This window comes from Narcine bancroftii, chromosome 1, assembly GCF_036971445.1.
Source record: "Narcine bancroftii isolate sNarBan1 chromosome 1, sNarBan1.hap1, whole genome shotgun sequence".
Classification (NCBI taxonomy): domain Eukaryota; kingdom Metazoa; phylum Chordata; class Chondrichthyes; order Torpediniformes; family Narcinidae; genus Narcine; species Narcine bancroftii.
In genome coordinates this window covers 43,418,507-43,432,413 of record NC_091469.1, presented here as the reverse complement: position 1 = coordinate 43,432,413, position 13,907 = coordinate 43,418,507, and the positions used below count along the sequence as shown (strand labels likewise).

The 13,907-nt window shown below is 34.2% G+C and overlaps 1 protein-coding gene across 5 annotated transcripts in view; it reads left to right on the top strand.

Moving 5' to 3' along the window:
• Window positions 1-13,907, top strand: part of LOC138757589 (methylcytosine dioxygenase TET2-like) — a 177,706-nt gene that overhangs the window by 129,097 nt on the left and 34,702 nt on the right. The window lies entirely within an intron of this gene.

Below are 13,907 nucleotides of genomic sequence, written 5' to 3'. Positions count from 1 at the left end.
CACCTGCATTAACAATTTGTACAGATGTATCACATTCAGGGTACAACACCTTTGAGGGTTGTGAACACAGTTTATGCCATCCCACAACTGAACCCCCCGCCCCCTCCATTGACTCCATCTACACTTCCCACTGCCTTGGAAAAGCAGGTAACATATTGAAAGACTCAACTCACCCCAGCTACACTCACTTCACTCCCCTCCCATTGAGGCGAATATTCACAAGTTTGGGATGTCCAGCTGGATTCTCACAAAACAAACTTTCTCACTATACCATGTTAGATGTGACAATAAAATTGAACTGTACTGTATCTTCAGAGCTAAGTGGTTAAACTCTTTAACTGCCTTTTGAAGGAGCAGATGAGGGACACAAGGAAAGTTGTGGGTTACCCTGCTGAGATATGATTAGTTCCTTTATGGATGGCAGACATCTGAAAAGAAAGGCTTTAACTGACAAATACTTACAAAGTGATGAACCTCCATATCCAGTTTGATGACCAGTATATATATGAGCCTTGATTTTTTTTCCCCCCCCCAAATGCTAGTTTCCAGGGTCACATATTTTCAGGTGCATTGAGCTTTGTGTAGTGAGCATTAAACAAAACTTGTCAACAGGAGAAGGAGGCTTCTTTTAGGAGATGGCCACTTTCTGGTTAACTCATGCAGAGCAAAACAGTAAAAAGATGGGTGTGGAGTGAAAGAATGTTCAAATTAGATTCATTCACGCATGTTTTTCCAGTGGTGTGAGTAATATTGGGTTCTAAAAGTTGGTTGTAGGGTAAATGATAAACTTGTGTGACAGATGAGGAGATGGGATTTTAGGAATATGGAGTGGGAAATAGAAGAGTGAAGAGATTTTGAGAATGGGTGGCCTGGAATTCTGGGAATGAGTACAGTGAGGAACAGAAGTGGCCAGATTCCAAGATCAAGTGTGGCCAAGAAATGGGAATATTAGGCATCTGGGAATGTGTGCAGTCAGAAATAGGAGTAAAATGAATTTGGTAATAAGTGTAGATATTGGAATGGGAGTGGTGGAATTCTGGAATTGAGCACATTTGAGGAATTAGAGTGATGAGATTTGAGGAACGAATACAGTGTGCCCAGTGTTATGAGCCCAGAGGACCCCAAAACCCAGCAGCAATAGATATTCACCAAGACAAATGGTTACTTAAACAAAAGTTGCTTGTAATTGTCTTTAAACGTGAAAACAGGATTAAACTTATTATGATTAACTTAACCCCCTTCTAATTCTAAGCACAGGTGTATGTAATGTGTATATGTTCAGAAAAGTTATTTGATTCAAGTCCATTCTCACTTCTCATTCTTCCAAGTTAACTGGTTGCAGGCAATTCTTATACTGTGCACAGAATTTAACATTTATTAATTTCACCAGGCTTTGGTGCTTGAAAGATAAATGGTTACCACTCAGGAAGGTTCTTGTCAGTGTTCAGAGAGAGATTTGTTGCTCATTGGATACCCACAACTGATTCCTTCTAAGCAGCCACGTCAGTGTCTTGCCGAAGAAACTTGCCCCACCAGGGTTTTCCAGATGATAACCTCTTTCTTTCAGGTCACCACAGAGTTCCTTTTTGTTTCCCTTATTTCAAGTGAAACATTATATAGCCAGCTAACTCCTCTTGTATGGACCACAAGGGCTTTGAATAAGTTGAACTAATAACTCACAACCTGTCTTCAAAATGGGGTTTTCCACAAGTTTGCCGGCTTGTCCTGTTCCAGTCCCAGCTGCTGCTGCTGAACTGTAGAACTGAATTCTCTCTCTCTCTCTCTCTCTCTCTCTCTCTCTCTCTCTCTCTCTCTCTCTCTCACTCAGAGAAAACCACATGACCCTCTTAGAACAGCCAACTGCACTCAGACAAACTGCGGCTCTGGACCTAATCTTCCGAGTTCGTTCATCTATTGCTTTCCAAAGCAATAATCCATTACTCCACCACATGTTCTATTAACACCTACTTGTGAAGTCCTTAAAGGCATTTTTCAAAGTATTTGGAAAGGTACTCGGAGGCTGAATTATCTGGCTTGAGCAGAGCTCTGGCATTTTAAATGAGATCTGTTTTGAAGTGTTTGTATGTGACCTACATATATCTATATAAAATATAACATATTCTGTCACACCAAAGAGTGATAGGATTCTGAAACTGGCTGCAGCTGAGCTATAAAAAGTCTGTTATTGAGTGCTGTGAGGTTGGGTCTATTTGGATTCTAGTATTGAGTTAGGTAGGGTTAGGGAATGGAGTCTAAAGTGGTGCACTTGAGTTGGGAACACTTGGATTCTGAGGCTCGTGCAGAGGAGGAACAGAATTGATGTGAATGAATACTGGAAGTGATCAATTTTATCTCACACCAACCACCATCCCCCCCTCCCCCCTCTTTGAACAGAGGACCCAACTCTGTGCAAAATGTTGATGCATGAAGGGATTTACATTCAATGTAAAGAGGATCAAGTTACTTTAGAAGCTGGATATCTCTCTAAGCAGAAAAAGTACCATGTTGTTTAATATGTAGGCTGTTATTGCAGCCATTGAATTGTGAACAATAACAGAAGGAATGCTGCACTCAAGGACAGTTCTTCATTCAGCCTCGTCCACTTGGGGATGTTTGTTTTTGTGATCTTGCTCTCACAAGATTGGATTTAACATACTGGAATGCTATTGAGAGCTGAGGATGTCTGCATGCACCCCCTCCAGTGGCTCTAACTTGTACTGCTGGTGCCTGTGACAGAAACTATTTAGGCAAATGGGCTTTGAGGGAACGAATCACCAAAAGCAAAACAACTAATAGTTTTTTTCAAAAGTGCAACAAAACCATGCCCCTATGGGGTGGGGGGGTGGAAATGTGGTGTGATGGCGAAGGGAGAAGACGTGGAAAGACATCTTCCCTGGCAGAACTACTAAAAACCTGACTTTTAAAGTTTTCATAGCTTTTTAAAAAAACTTTATTTATTCACTCAAGATATAGGTAATAAGTAGCATATCATGAACATTACATTTTATATTTTATAAATAAAAGAGAGAGAAAAAAAAGAGAAACCCCCCCTTCAGCCAACTCTCCTAAGGAGTGCCATGAAAAGAAAGAGAAAACAAAAATAAAGAAAAATGAAGCATACATATTAAAATCTAATCAATGTAAATAAAAATATAAATATTCTGAATATAACAACCACTTATGAAGAAAAAAATTACAATGATCATGTGAAACATATGTAATTTTTTCCATTATTAAACAATATTTCATCTCATTATGCCACCTATTAATATCAATCATATTCATATCCTTCCACGTACTAGAAATACATTTTTTCGCTACAGCTAATGCTAAATATACAAAAGCAAGTTGAAATTTATCTAATCCCAGACCTTTCAAAGGTTGCAAACTACCCAATAAAAATACCGTCGGGTCTAAAGGTATTTTAATCTTATACAGGTATTCTAAAAATAATTGAATTTTTTTTCAAAAAGATTATATATTTATACATGACCAAACCACATGAAAAAAGTTCCAACCGCGTTACCACATCTAAAACACAAATCTGAATCATAAAAACCATATTTTTTAAAGTTTTTCAGGTGTTAAGTATGGTTGATGTAAAAAAATTATAATTAATCATTGGATAACATGCATTTATCAGTCTAGTTACAGTATCATAACTAATATCTGACCAATCATCCTCGGGGAAAAAAATAAAACCAATCTCCACTTCCCATTTACCTTTAGATTTATCCCAACCCTTTCTATTCATACCATCCAGTAATATTTGATACATAACTGAAATATATCCCTTCTCTGGTACCTTCATAAGAAAAGTCTCAAATTTGGTCATTTCAGGTAAAATCATATCTCTACCAAACATACATTTTACCAAAGATCGAATTTGATAATAAAAAAACAAAGAATTCTTATCAATACCATAACTATCCCTCATCTGATCAAAAGATAAAAATTTACCGTCTTTAAAACAATCTCCCAAATTTTCCACACCTTTTAATCTCCAGTGTAATAAACTCCGATTATGTATTGAAACAAGAATAAGTTGATTATTATACAATGGAGTCAAAGCCAACAATTCACCACTAGAACCTATCAATTTCTTCTTCTTTGTCCATAATTTCATTAAATGTTTTAATAAAGGCACATTATATTGTAACAAATTTACATTCCATCTAAACAAAAATTGATGTATTTCAAATTCATAAATATTTGCCATCTCAATTTTGGCCCAACTAGGGGCCGTTCCAAATCCAACAATGAACTAATAAATTTAAATTGGGTTGCTTCATAATAATTTTGAAAATGCGGCAACCGTAATCCCGCTAGGTCATATTTCCAAGTTAATTTATTCAATGCTACTCTTGAAAATTTACCTCTCCATAAAAACTCCCTAACTATTTTATTCAAATCTCTAAAAAAGATATTGTCAAGTAAATACAGAACAGATTGAAATAAATATTGTATACGTGGAAAGATATTCGTCTTAATTGTACTTATTCTACCCAATAAATTAATAGATAGATCTTTCCATTTAATCAAATCAGTCTTAATTTTTTTCATTAACGGAACATAATTTAATTTATATAAAGATTGATAATGGACATCCATAATTATACCCAAATACTTAATTCGATCTGTCCATTTCAAATTAAGAATATTCTTATAAGCTGAATAATCTCCTTCACTCACCGGTAAGATTTCACTTTTATCCCAATTAACTTTATATCCAGAAAGGCATCCATATTGCATCAAACACTCCTTCAAATGCAAAAGTGATTGAGCTGGATTTGTCAAGTACACCTATACATCATCAGCAAATAAATTAATTTTATATTCCTCATCTAAAACTTTCATACCCTGTATTTGTGTATTCTGTCTTATCAACTGAGCCAAAGGTTCGATCACTAACGCAGATAAAGCTGGTGATAAAGGAAAACCTTGACGAGTAGATCGGGTCAGTTTAAACTGTTCTGAAATCAAACCATTCGTCAGTACTCTAGCTACCGGTTTACTATATAAAGCCTTAATCCAACCAATAAAAAAAGGACCAAACTTGAATTTCTCCAAAACTTTAAACAAAAAATTCCACTCAACTCTATCAAACGCTTTTTCGGCATCTAAAGATATCATCATCGGATAGTCTGGAGATTGTCGAAATCTATTAATCAAACTAATCACACGTAAATATTATCCGAGGCATATCTATTCTTTATGAAACCTGTTTGATCCACATGAATCAGCTTAGGTGAAAACTTAGCCAATCTATTCGCCAAAATTTTGGCTATAATTTTATAATCTACATTCAACAACGAAATCGGTCTATGTGAAGATACTTTCAAAGGATATCTATCTTTCTTTGGAATTACAGTAATTAAAGCACTAGAACAAGACTCAGGTAATTCATAATGTTCGCCAACCTGACATAGTACATCTCCAAACACTATAGAGAGGTCATCATAACAATTTTTATAAAATTCGACCGAAAATCCATCATCACCAGGCGATTTACCATTCGGCATTTCCATCATAGCCATCTTAATTTCCGAGTCAGTAAATGGTGCTTCCAACTCCTGTATATCTACATCCCCTAAAGTCGGTAAATTCAACTGTGATAAAAAAAGATCAATCGATCCATTTTCTTGTTCTCCATCAGATGTATATAACTTTTTATAAAATGAACAAAATTCATCATTAATCTCACGAGGTTTATACGTAATAAGCGAATTCCGTCTAACAGCATTAATAGTCCTCGAAACCTGTTCTTTCTTTAATTGCCATACCAATACCTTATGTGCTTTCTCTCCCCATTCATAATATCGTTGTTTAGTCCTATTAATCATACACTCAAATTGATAAGATTGCAAAGTATTATATTCCAGTTTCAACCAGACATTTCTATTTTCTGATCTTCTGTAGCGTCTCTTTGAAATTCCTTTTCCAACTCACTAATCCGTTTCTCTAATTCAAGACTCTGATTTAATCGATTCTTTTTCATTTTAGCAGTGTAACTAATTATTTGTCCTCTTAGATAAGCTTTCATAGCATCCCATACTACAAATGTACTTTGAACAGAATTAGAATTTTCTTTCAAAAAAAGATTAATATGTTCTTTTTTAAAAATCAATAAATTCTGTATTTTTTAACAACATTGTATTAAATCTCCAACAATAAGCCACTTGAACTTTCTCAGAAGTTGTATAAGTAAAGTATAACAAAGAATGATCTGAAATCACCCTACTTTTATATTCCGCTTATTGTATTTTCCCCTGTAAATGTGCCGATACTTAAAAAAAAGTCAATCCTTGAAAACGATTCGTGTCTAGCTGAATGAAAAGAGAAATCCTTCTCTGTCGGATTAAGACGTCTCCAAATATACACCAAGTTAAGATTTTTCATCAACGCTTGAACCTGAACCGCCATTTTAGATTTCTTAACTTTCTTTGGGGACTTATCTAATAATGGTTTCAAAACACAGTTAAAATCACCACCAACTAAAACATTCTCATTAGCCTGACCCAGACATAAAAATGCATCAGAAATAAATGTTTTATCATCTTCATTTGGGGCATAAATATTAAATAGAGTCCAAAATTCACTAAAAATCTTACAGTTTAATTTAAGAATACAACCTGCCTTTTCCTCCATTGATTGTAATTCAAAAGATAAATTCTTATGTATCAAAATTGCTACACCTGTAGCCCTGGAATTAAATGAAGAAGAATATACATGTCCTACCCAATCCCTTTTCAATTTCATACTTTCTTTGACATTCAAATGTGTTTCTTGTAAAAAAGCGATATAAATTTTCATTTTCTTAATATACGCCAAAATACATTTACGCTTAATCGGACTGTTTAAACCTCGAACATTAAAAGTAGAAAACTTCAACTTTGACATACCTACTAATATAACTAAGAACTAATAATATCAATATTTTAAAACTCTGATCAAGGTAAATAGGCCCTCCAATAGGAGAAAAAGAAACCATAAATTAAAGTCTGAAAAAAAGAAAATAAAAAAATAAAAAGAAAGGAAGAAAAAAACCCCAAAAATCTCTAAACAAAACTTGGGTGTGGATCACCCACCTGTGGCTGATGACTACTAGAACATAGAGCAAATCTCTCCCTCCCCAGCCAAACAAAAACTAACAACAAGGTATCATAATGACATAAAAAGAGGGTAAAAATAAAAAGGTTCTTCTATTCATCCAAGAGATTGCAGACTCGGTGACTTCATTTCAACAGAAGTTGGACTCTTTCCATTTCCATTTCTACCAATTCTTCCATTTCCAGAGCAACCAGATTTTTCTTTAGGAGACAATGGTGGAGTACGTCTTGATCCTTGTACATCTGGCAACGAATCAGCAAAAATCATTGCTTCACACTCATTCTCAAAAAACCAAGATTGAAAGTCTCCACAAAACACCTTCAACACTGCCGGATAACGAAAAGTAGACTTATAGCCTTTACGCCACAAAACTTCTTTAACTGGATTAAATCGACGCCGACATTGAGTAACCTCTTGACTCAAATCGGAATTTTAAAAAACTCTACTATTCTGAATCATTAACGGAGCTTGTCATTTCGCATTTTGCACTGCTAGATGAAGTATCATTTCTCTGTCCAAATAATTCAAGCATCGAATTATCACGGGTTTCGGTGATTGATCAGGTGGAGGTCTTCTTAAGGCTCTATGAGCTCTTTCCAATATCAAGCCTCCAGAGAAAAATTTTTGTCCCAATATTTGTGCGATCCATTCCGTAAAAAAACGAAGAGGATCTTGATCTTCCATACCTTCCGGCAAACCAACAATCTTCACATTGTTCCTTCTACTTTGATTCTCCAAATAATCTACTTTCCTCTCTAACTCCTTTTCACGTTCTCGCAATTCATTAACGGATTTTTCCACCTCCATCACTTTTTCTGAATTAGAGACCACTTGCTGTTTACATTCCAAAAAAGCAGACTGAAATTTTTTAAGATCTTTAGAAAATACTTCCATTCGTGTATTAACTGTAGTGAATTCTGACCTCCTACTATCTTTCATTTGAGCTATCTCTTGCAATATCGGCTGAGTAACAGTACTTAACAGGTTAACTTGTAGTTCAGAAAGACCCAACCCTATTTTCTTTAAGATAATGTCAGAACCAGATAACTGCAACTCCTGCTGCAGCTCAACAGCAGGCATTTTAACAGTCTTACTGCAAGTCTGAACTCCCAATGACGACACCCCGACTTCCTCAGGGGGTTGATGCTGATCTCTCCCCACAACTCGCTGTTGTTTCAAGAGCTCACGGATAAGTTCAAGCTCTTCAGATTGAAGTACTGCCTGAGTGGTTTCAAACAATGGATTCATTTTTCTGCGAGCTCCCTCTGCCATTGGCAGACTGCCAAAATCAGGATCCACTTCTTGGGAACATGCACCTTCCTCCTGAAGACAAGTAATTCCAGAGATATCCTTCTCCTGGTGAGTAGTAATCATTTTTTTTTCGGCTCCCACAGGCAATTTTTGTGACTTTGAGACAGAGAAAAGCAAATCTGAAGTCGTAGCTGTTTTTCCAGGCCCTGAATCTTCAACGCTCCGAAAATGTAGTTTCTTCTGCAGTTGAGGTTTAATCTTTTTGCCATTAGTAGCCATAACAATTCCTTGATACTTTAAACTAAGTTTTTAAAAAAGTTTAAACTTAAAAACAAAGAGTTAAAAACTGGTTCTTAAAAGTTTGGCCAGAGAGGTCGAGATTACACGTCTAGACTCTACACCATCTTGCCACGCCCCCGCCCCGTTTTCATAACTTTTTAGGAAATATTGGATATACAGTTGATATACTCTAGAAAGCAACTATGAGGAAAAGAACACAAGCAGCAATAAAAAAAGACTTCTAAACAGTTATCAAGTATGGAAGAACTTGGGCCTACCTTTGAAATGGAGCCCGTAGAGTTGATTCCTGCTCATCCAAGACTGCAATGGCAGTCCCTGGGTAAGACACATTTGACTCCGGCGACGACTCCACGCAGCATTGCGGAAAATGGCGCTGGAGCCCGAAGACATCCTCCAGACAAGGAGGAGCAACTGTGCATGCGCGAAACTTTGCACATGCGCGGTATATCAAGCTTGGCCCGAACTGTGGGGATACCCGACTTCTCTCAGCCTAGTGATGCTGCACTTACAGAGTGGGGATCCGAACTTGTAGTCAGGCTGAGATGCCAAAAACATCGACAGAGGAGGAAGAAGGCGATATCAGAGGGGGACTGGAGGAAGAAGATATTTATCTAGTTATGGAGGAGGAAGAAACTGTAATATATAAGTGTAGGCCCATATCTAAACATGTATCAATGAAGTTTAAATCTGACCTTCACTATTCAGACCCAGCAAGTCAAGTTGATATATCCAAACAGATAGAAAATTTGTCACGTCAGATGGGTCAAGGTTTTTCATCTTTGAAGGAACAACTTACTGATATGAAGGGGGAGATATCATCTATTTAGATGGATGTGGCAAAGTGTGTGAAATTGGTGGATAAGGTACAAGATAAATTTAAGAAGATTGAAGAAGATTTTCATAACTGTAAAGATGATTGGGAGCAATGTAAAGAAACGATGGATGAGATGGAGGATTCATTTATTGGTTGAGAAATTCAGAGAAATTATTTACTGAAGAAAATTGACGCTTTGGAGAATCAAAGTCGAAGGAATAATGTTAAGGTTGTTGGTCTTCCGGAAAATTTTGAGGGTCCGGATCTGGTTCAATTTTTCCAGGAGTGGATCCCTGAGGTTTTGAGGAAAGAATATTTCCTGAATGGTTTGGAATTGGATAGAGCTCATAGATCGATAAGAAGGAAACCTCTCCCAGGTCAAGCTCCATGCTCTATCCTGATTAGATGTTTACATTATCAAGATAGAGAATTGATCGAAAGAGTTGCAGTTCAAAATGTGAGAAGTAATCAAATCCTCCTGGTAGTTAAGAATAATAGGTTTTTTTTAAAGATGATTTGAGTCAAGTTGTTATTAAACGACGTAAAGAATTTAATTCTACCAAAGCCGTTTTGTGATAGAAAGGATATAAATTTGCTTTTTGGTATTCTGCTGTCCTTAAAGTCGTTTATGGAGACTTTCAATCTCAGTTCTTTAGTGATGATACTGAAGCTCTCATATTTGCTAATTCTTTACTGGATAATAAACAGATGAAATGTCAGGAAAGTTTTTTTTCAACAGCCTGCACCAGTCCAGAAGGAGAAGAATGGAGGGTGAGAGAAGAAATCTCAGCAGTTGGTTGAAATTGATATCGATGATTATCAAGTTAATAGAGATATGGAGGAACCATATCATACCTGAAATGACTTGATTATTAATTTTTTGTTCTGTGGGGGGGGGGGGGATGGTTTGACTACTGACCCTTTCAAAGTTATTGGCCACTTTGTGGCACTGGTGACTCCTGCACAATTGAGGGAGGTAATACTGTACTTCAGTATTTTTTAATTTTGGGGTTTTTTGAGTGTGGGTTTTTTTTATTTTGAGATTTTCTAGTTTTTTTTTGTGTGGTTGCCAAGGAGAAGAGTTCCACCACGTGTGGTAAGGTGGTCTTTGAAATGAATTGGAATGATGGCTAATTTAAATTTTAATGTTAATGGACTTAATAATCTGATTAAGAGAAAAAGAGTATTGTGTATATTATAAAGTTGAAGGTTGATGTTGCTTTTTTGCAAGAAACACATTTGACTGAGAAGGAACATCAGAAATTGAAAAGAGATTGGGTTGGTCAAGTTTTAGTGTCTTAGTTTAACTCAAAAGCAAGAGATGTAGCTATTTTGATTAATAAAAAATGATCTTTTAAATTGGAATCAGTTATTGAGTCAGTTGGTAGACTTTTAGTTGTTAATTGTAATTTTTTTCCTGAATCTTGGACTTTAATGAATATTTATGCTCCTAATAAAGAGGATGAGAAATTTATGTTGGATTCTTATCTTAATTTAAACCAAGCATATGAAAAAAATATGGTAGGAGGTGATTTTAATTGTTGTTTGGATCCATTACTAGATAAATCTCCAAAAGCTGTAGTTAGGACTAAAGTGGGTAAACAATTGATAGCATTAATGAAAGATATGAATTTAGTAGATATATAGAGGAGATTAAATCCTAAAGAGAAAGATTTTTAGTTTTATTCATTTCAACATGATTCTTCTTCTAGAATAGATTTATTTTTGATATGAGCACAATTGCAAGGTCGTGTATTGAAGGCTGAATATAAGAGCAGAACTTCGATCATTCTTTGTTATTAATAACATGTACAGACTCAGAGAGAACTGATAATACATATTGATGGAGATTTAATTCTTGGTTATTGAAAATTGTAATAGTTTGTAATTTTATAAGAGATCAAATATAGTTGTTTTTGGAAATAAATACAGACTTAGTAAGTTTGTTTTATGGGATGCTTTAAAAGCATATTTGAGGGGACAAATTATTAGTTTTACTGCTAAAAATTAAGCAACATGTAGCTGATGTGACTAAATTAAAGAAGCAGAGAGATTTAAAAAAAAAGATTTACAGCAGAATTCAATGGAGATTAAGAAAATAGGTTTAACTAATATGAAATTACAATATAAATAATTACAAATTTATGTTAGAAAGGTTATTACAGAGAACAAGGCAAAGATATTATGAATTAGGGGAAAGAGCTCATAAAGTTTTAGCTTGGAAGTTAAAAATGGAATAAGTCTCAAGAACAATAAATCCTATTAGGGATAATTGAATGATTACATGTAAACCTCAGGAGATTAATGATGTGTTCAGAGAATTCTATAAAAAATTATATACATCCGAACTGTGGAGGATGAGTTTAAAATTGAAAATTTCTTATCTGATCTTGATTTACCCTTTTTGAGTGGTATGAATGTTAAAGATTTGGATGCTCCTTTTACTGCTAAAGAAGTAATAGACACACTTCGATCCATGCCAAATGAGAAGTCTCCAGGGGATGATGGTTTTGCTTCTGAATTTTCTAAAAAATGTTAAGACTTATTAATTCCATTATTGATGGAAGTATTGAAACAGGTGATGGAGGTTCATTCTTTTCAGGACTTTTTCTCAGGCAATTATTATGGTTATTCTTAAGAAACATAGGGACCCATTGAAAGCTGGGTTTTATAGACCAATTTCATTATTGAATTTAAAAAAAACTTTATTTATTCGTTCAAAAAACAAATAATATATGACATGCAGCAGTTAAACATGAACATTAATTTTTTTTTATATATAGAAAAAAAGAAAAGAAAAGAACCCCCCTCCCCTTCAACCAACTCTCCTAAGGAGAGCCATAATAAAAGAAAAAGAAAGAATATTAAAGAAAAAGTTAAATATACACATTGAAATCTAGTAAATATAAATTGAAATATAAATATTCTGAGTATAACAGCCACTTATTAATAAAAAAATTATAATTATCATGCAAATCATACATAATTTTTTCCATTATTAAACAATATTTCATCTCATTATGCCATCTATTAATAACAATCATATTTGTATCTTTCCATGTACTAGCAATACATTTTTTCGCTATGGATAAAGCTAAATGTACAAAAGCAAGCTGGAACTTATCTAATCCCAAACCTTTCAGAGGTTGCAAACTACCCAATAAAAATACTGTTGGATCTAAAACTATTTTAATCTTATACAGGTATTCTAAAAATGATTGAATTTTCTTCCAGAAAGATTGTATATGTATACATAACCAAACAGCATGAAAAAAAGTTTCAACTGTATCACCACATCTAAAACACAAATCTGATTCTTTAAAACCATATTTTTTAAATTTTTCAGGTGTCAAATATAGTTGATGTAAAAAATTGTAATTAATCATTGCATAACGTGCATTTATCAATCTAGTTACACTATCATAACAGATATCTAACCAATCATCTTCAGAAAAAATAAAACCAATATCTGCTTCCCATTTAATTTTAGATTTATCCCAATCCTTTTTATCCATACCATCCTGTAATATTTGATACATAGATGAAATATAACCCTTCGCTGGTACCTTCATAAGAAAAGTCTCAAATTTAGTCATTTTAGGTAAAATTATATCTCTACCAAACATACATTTTACCAAAGATCGAATTTGATAATAAAGAAATAAAGAGTTCTTATCAATACCAAAATCTTCCCTCATCTGATTAAAAGATAAAAACTTACCCTCTTTAAAACAATCTCCCAAATTTTTCACACCTTTAAATCTCCAATGCAATAAACTTTGATTATGTATTGAAAAAGAAATAAGTTGATTATTATACAATGGAGTCAAAGCCAATAATTTACCCCTAGAGCCTATCATTTTATTTTTCTTTATCCATAACTTCATTAAATGTTTTAGTATAGGCACGTTATTTGTTGTAACAAATTTATATTCCACCCAACTAGGAGGCCGTACCAAATCCATCAATGAACTAATAAATTTAAGTTGGGCTGCTTCATAATAATTTTGAAAATGTGGTAAACGTAGTCCCCCTAACTCATATTTCCAAGTTAATTTATTCAAAGCTACTCTCGAAAATTTACCCCTCCATAAAAACTCCCTAACCATTTTATTCAAATCTCGAAAAATAAATTTATCAAGTAAATATGGAATAGATTGAAACAAATATTGTATACGCGGAATGATATTCATCTTAATTGTATTTATCCTTCCCATTAAATTAATAGATAAATCTTTCCATTTAATCAAATCAGTTTTAATTTTTTTCATTAACGGAGCATAATTTAATTTATATAAAGATTGATAATTAACATTCAAAATTATACCCAGATATTTAATTCGATCAGTCCACTTCAAATTAATAATATTCTTATAAACTGAATAATCTCCTTCACTTACCGGTAATATTTCACTTTTTTTCCCAATTAACT